Source organism: Malania oleifera, chromosome 12 (assembly GCF_029873635.1).
Source record: "Malania oleifera isolate guangnan ecotype guangnan chromosome 12, ASM2987363v1, whole genome shotgun sequence".
NCBI lineage: Eukaryota > Viridiplantae > Streptophyta > Magnoliopsida > Santalales > Ximeniaceae > Malania > Malania oleifera.
In genome coordinates, this window is record NC_080428.1 from 9,307,891 (window position 1) to 9,313,890 (window position 6,000).

At 34.1% G+C, this 6,000-nt stretch overlaps 1 protein-coding gene across 1 annotated transcript in view; it reads left to right on the forward strand.

Moving 5' to 3' along the window:
* Positions 1-4,755, forward strand: part of LOC131145031 (uncharacterized) — a 47,603-nt gene extending 42,848 nt beyond the window's left edge. The window contains exon 4 of the transcript XR_009133952.1: positions 4,527-4,755. The gene's annotated coding sequence lies outside the window, so the exon portion shown is untranslated. The remainder of the gene's footprint in view (positions 1-4,526) is intronic.
* The last annotated feature ends 1,245 nt before the right edge of the window (positions 4,756-6,000 follow it).

Genomic DNA, 6,000 nt, shown 5'->3' on the forward strand with positions numbered 1-6,000 from the left:
TTCATGAAACTCAACTTTCCCGTCTTTTCTGGATACTCTTTGTACACTAGTCTTGACTTTTGACTTCCTAGCCTAGAGGTGACATCTAGTGAGAAGATAAAAACCAAAGTCTTGTAGTCTACTCAAGATATGAAGGCCGAGTCACCCCTAGAAATAAACTTATTTCATAGACTACTGTTCGAACTTAATTCACACAGGTGATATGAAGACAACAAAAAAAGTGTAATGATTGTCCTAATTGACAATGAAAAAACAGAAACCGAAGAATGAGTAGAAGAAAAAAAAAAAAACAAAAGAAATATAAATGCATCAGAACGAGGTGAAGAAAAATTAATACCTGCTCCACACATACAACAAAAGTCAGGGATACGACACATGTTCTCCACATATGAAGACTCTTCAACGCCTTAATGCCTCAGATGTATTCATGTTTGGTTTGTGAATAAGTTGATTTATGGTGGTTTTGGTTGGATATGGCTAGTAGGTGAGAAGATGCTAGGGTGAAGGACCAGACACTTCACAAATAGGCTGGATCCTTTTCAGATTAGTCCACTCCATACATTTAGCGTTTGTTCTTTACAATATGTGAGATGTTTGATCGCGACACTCCTCCTCACATATGACGAGTGAACTCATATTTTTTTAGTGTTTTTAAGGGTATACTAGTTAGGCCGCCGAGTCAAAAGGACCGTTTTGTAGGTGTCTACTAGTATCCTAGGTGTAACGAGTCATAAACATTACACATGCCTCGAAATTTCACCTATTTATACTCAAATTTATATTGTTATATTAACTCTGAATTGTAATTGCTGGTTAACTCTATGTGAGTATATTGTTCTTAATGGTTATATAGTAATGAAACTTGCATGAGTGACTTACTTCGAAGTGCGTGAATTATGTATGAATGAGCTTGTGTGTAATCTGGTGATATTCCTATATGTGAAATGGTATATTTGTGTTGCATGCACATTCATTTAATATTTATTGGAATTGGTGTTTGTGGGTATTACCCTAGAAACCCTCATGAGACTACAACTCGTCCACTAGGATCAACTTATGGGTTTAAAGCCTTGTTGCATTTGGTAAATGCAACTATGTTTCTCGCGAAAGAGTAGGTAGATAGGGTTTGGTAGTTTTCTTAGTTTTTGACTTGCTTGAATACTAATAAAACGTTATGACATGTGGTTTTCACAAGTACTGAAATTTTAGTTGCTACTTTCTTAGTTTGATTGCATTCACGTTGTGACGCCCTAAATCCTTAAATCTGATCCGATGCGTTATACCTGATAAAAATCCTGATAATCCATAAATAAATACATAGTGGAAAACATAATTATGATCCTTAATCATAAAAATATCAGAGTTTACTATATCTATCTATAATCCAGAATAACTATTCATCCGCCTGTATTCACATATATACATATTTCCAAAAACATTCAGTATTCACAAATATCCATCTCTTAGAAGACTTAAAGTATAAAACATAAAATATAACTTTATACATCTCAAAAGTGTGAACAAAATTATACCCTTTCTCCTTTTATAACCCAAACATGCTATTAGCCTCAAGCTTTCTAAACTTGATCTTGTGGAGGTCCTGAAAATGATAAGTTCATATTCGGATGAGACGCATCTCAATAAGGGAAGAAATATTTTATTAAAATAGTGTATGACCAACATGAAATTTATAAAGAACCTATTAATATCATTTGCAAATCATTAACATAAATCTTGAAATCATTTTGTAAACCTGATCATACACATGTAAAATATTTACCCACGAGACTACCCAAGGATAGGGATGATTACCCGCCTATACAAGTAGCACTTTTCTGCTCTGATACTCTAGGTAACCCAAAAGTCACAACTGAAGCATACCATAACATTTACCTTACTCAGTAAACCCTCAAGTAATAGATAAATCTCGTACTCACACAGTTCATACAAAAGTTTACCAGCGAAGGTCCCCAAGAATAGGGAAATTTACCTACTAATACAAATAGTTTTCCTTTGCCTTAGTGCATTATGTAACCTACTGCTAGCTTTGATACTACTAGCGCACTCGCCTTTCTCAACAAGCTCTCGGGTAAAGAGTTTAAACGTAACATGTTCTATTAGCATAAATACTGATAATAGCATAATACATTATTCTATTTATTATTTCAGTAATTCACATATGTTCATATTTTCAACTTTAACATTTCATAGCATTTCATTTTACGTAACCCTTCACATTTTACATCGTTCACATTTCACATTTCATATCCATTTTATTCACATTTATATTTCATTTCATTCATTCGTACTACAACTTCTTTTAGCTATACATCAGTTAGTCCAGATAGATATGCGCTCGCTTACTAACACAGATCCTTTTAGCGGTCATCAATTAGCTTACAACTCCTTTTAGCTGTCATTGTATACATGGTTGCATTATCAAATACAAGCAGCATAATCCTTATAACATTTTCATTCTCAGTGCATTTCTTATATAACCTGCATCTCATACATATAACATATATTTTCATAGAATTTACATTTACTCATGCTACACAATTTTACAGTGAAACTTATATATATATTCCTCGTAAAATAGGTCAACTTACATTTAGCGTTCATATATTGAAAATATACCTTTCTTTTTTACATAATTATCCTGAAAATATTATTCACTTACATTAGTTCATTTTATAGCTAAATAAGTAGCCCTATGTTCAGAAAACATAATTTACATGATTAGCATTTTATACCCACATGAAAACTATAACGACCCGAAGATAATAATATTTAAATAATAAAAGAAAGAGAAATGGAAATCGGAAGCAAAATGAGGCAGTTGACTTTGTTGACGAACACAGGGGATTCGTCGACGAGGAAATACCGATAGAGGTTTTGAGCAGTCTGAATTTCATCGACGAGGAGTGGGTTTCGTAAACGAAATTATTAAAGAACTCGTCGACAAGATGATGTGACTCGTCAACAAATCTAGTTCTGTAAATATCAAAAACTCGGGTTTTTACTTCAAAATTAAGCAACTTCTCACATCTCTCTCCCCCTTCGACTCCCTCCTCTTCTCCTTTCGATTTCGGGTTGAATTTTTGCCGATTCGAGGATTTGAAACCATTACGACGCTCCTAGGGAAGTTCTCTCCAAATCTGTCGGAGCGGATCGTCGGTGGGGTTAAATTAGAAACCATCCCAAATTTAAGGTAAGACTTTCTACTCAGTATTTGATTATTTGACAGTTGTAGAAAATGTTATAAACATAGAAATACTGAACTTTAGTTCTGGGGAATGTTATTTTCAAGGTGTTGAGTTGGGAACCCTGCAGGTGCGAGACAGATTTTCTTATGGGCTTTTCAAGAATCAGGTAAGGGGATAAACTAAACTAGTATTTTATGAAAATATGTATATTGTTATAGCATTTGATTTTAGGAAAATAAATATATTTATATATGATATATATTTGAGAAAATACTGTTGAAAATGATGGTATGTTGAATATGCGAAAAACTTGTTAGTGTGGCATAAGTAAAAATTATTATGAAATACTGTTTTCTGGAAATGTGTGAATGATATAGATTTTTATAATGGAAAACTGGCGTATGGGTCGAAATTTTTATATGTTTTGCCGGCGTACGGGTCGTGCTATGTGTATGATTTGACAGTGTAAGGGCTGAGTTATGAATATATTTTGCCAACGTACGAGCCGTGCTATGGATGTGATTTGTCAGCGTACGAGCTGACTATGTGTATGATTTGTCGGCGTATGGACCGAGTTATGAATGTGATTTGTCAGGGTACGAGTTGTGTTATGCTATGATTTACCGACGTACGGGCCAAGTTATGGTAAAATGTGTAATATCGACCTACAAGTTGATGATTTTCATGATATAAGTATATATGCAAAATGATATAATTGATTTGATAATTAATGATATGAAATATCCATGTATCACAGTTTCAGTATATGTTATATGATATCAGAACCTGGTTGGCTTGATCTAGGCTAACACTTGCACGGTTCCGTTACTATGTGTCTATAGTTTTCATGATCATGATATCTGTATTAATGCCACTGTACGAAGTGGTGTGAGATTAGATGGTTGATGTGGTTTTTAAGAAGTGTGTGAGCGCCCCTGGTGTACGGATCAGGTCTGGTAAACCCATCAGACTTACAGACTGTACTTTTGACTTGGTAGTGGTCGGCCAACCATTGTCAGGTCCTGCCTTCGGGCCACACAACCTAATTATGTGGGGGTAATACATGACAACAGTCAGTTAACATACTAAAAATATTTTTGTATTATTATTATTACATAAGATGAAATATGTTTATGAAAATGTAGTATGTTCTGTCATGTTTTGATGATATATATGATTTCCCAAATTTGACAAAACAGTTACTGAATATGTTTTGTTTGATATATGTATAACACGGAATACTCATGTTGACACACACTGGTATTAGTTTATTTCCCTTACTGAGAGGTATCTTATCCCAAAATTTTATAAACTTTTCAGGAGCCCCAGATAGAAGAGCGGGAAAAGCCCCGCTGATCTAGTGTCGTCTGTCTGCCCTCTTTGAAGGGTAAGTTTTAGTAGTGACAGTTGGATTTTGTGAGAAATGTCTCTAGATTTTATTTTTGAAATGTACATACTGAATTACAGTGGATATAATGACTCTGGTATTTATGGTAATGTGATAAATATTTTCGTATTCATAATAATATGATTGTATATTTCCTGCTGCTTAGGCTTTCGTTATGTGTTTTGATGTATCCCTGGTACTCATAAGTTCAGGCGAATTATAATCTGCTGAGTTGGGATTTGTGATATTAATTTTATTATAAAAAGATGTGGAAATTAAGCAGGTCCTCACAAAAACACATATACATATATATAACATAGTCCATTATCATTTAATTCATGAAAACCTAATATAATATATAAATTTTCCCTTACCTGAATCCTTGAATTACGTCAATAGGAATCCCCAAAAGATGCCTGTGACGCTCACCCGAACCCTGTATTCCAAAAATCCCAACTTACTTATATCCTAGAAAAATACCCATTTAATACTTCCTAAGTTTCAGATAACAATATTCGTTAAAAAAATTTTAAAATAACTCACTTATCTTGATTTTGGGATGTTTCCTAAACCTTTTAAATCAACGATCAGCTCTCACAACTTTGTAGAGAAAGATCTTACTAACCTCGTGGTAGTTCCAGATCGTTAAATCGAGTCAAATCCAGCTCGAAATCAAAGAAAGAAGTCTAAAGGTTTGTTTTCTAGAGAGAGAGTGAGTGAGTATCCGAAAATTTCTCGCTGAAAAAATGAAAGCAACTCTATTTATAGGTAGGGTCTCGTCGATGAGACATGTGGACTTGTCGTCAATCCTAAGAAGAACACTCGTCGACAAGGTCATGAGCTCGTTGACAAGTTTCAGAACATCTCAAACCCTCTCAATTAATCCTTGTTGATGAGACATGCATGCTCGGCGACGAGGCTCAGAAGATCTCTCGTCGACGAGCACCTACTTGTTACCCTTTTAAAATTTCTTTTCCCTTTCTTCTATTTTCCCTTTTTCTTTTATTATCTTTCTTATTATTTTAAATAGTTAAAATTCTCTGGGTTGTTACATTCTTCCCTCCTTAAAGAATTTCGTCCTCGAAATTTTACCTACTCTTCATCTTTTCACATCATTAGAATTCATTAACTCATACAGTTCAATGTATATATAACCATATAAAACTTTACATCATCTATAATTAAATAAAATTATCATTATTTTAAATATAATCTCATACATGAATCCCTTATGGAATTAGCTTCAGCCTGAATCAATGAGTATACTCGTGCTGGTGCACATCTTCCAAGTGGTACCTGCTCTTTTCCCTGATCCTGGTTCTGAGCCGATACTGTAGGCAACGATTCCTGAAAAATTTTCTTAATATGCCTTGTCTTACCGCATCTAAAATAATTTGGAGTGTCAAA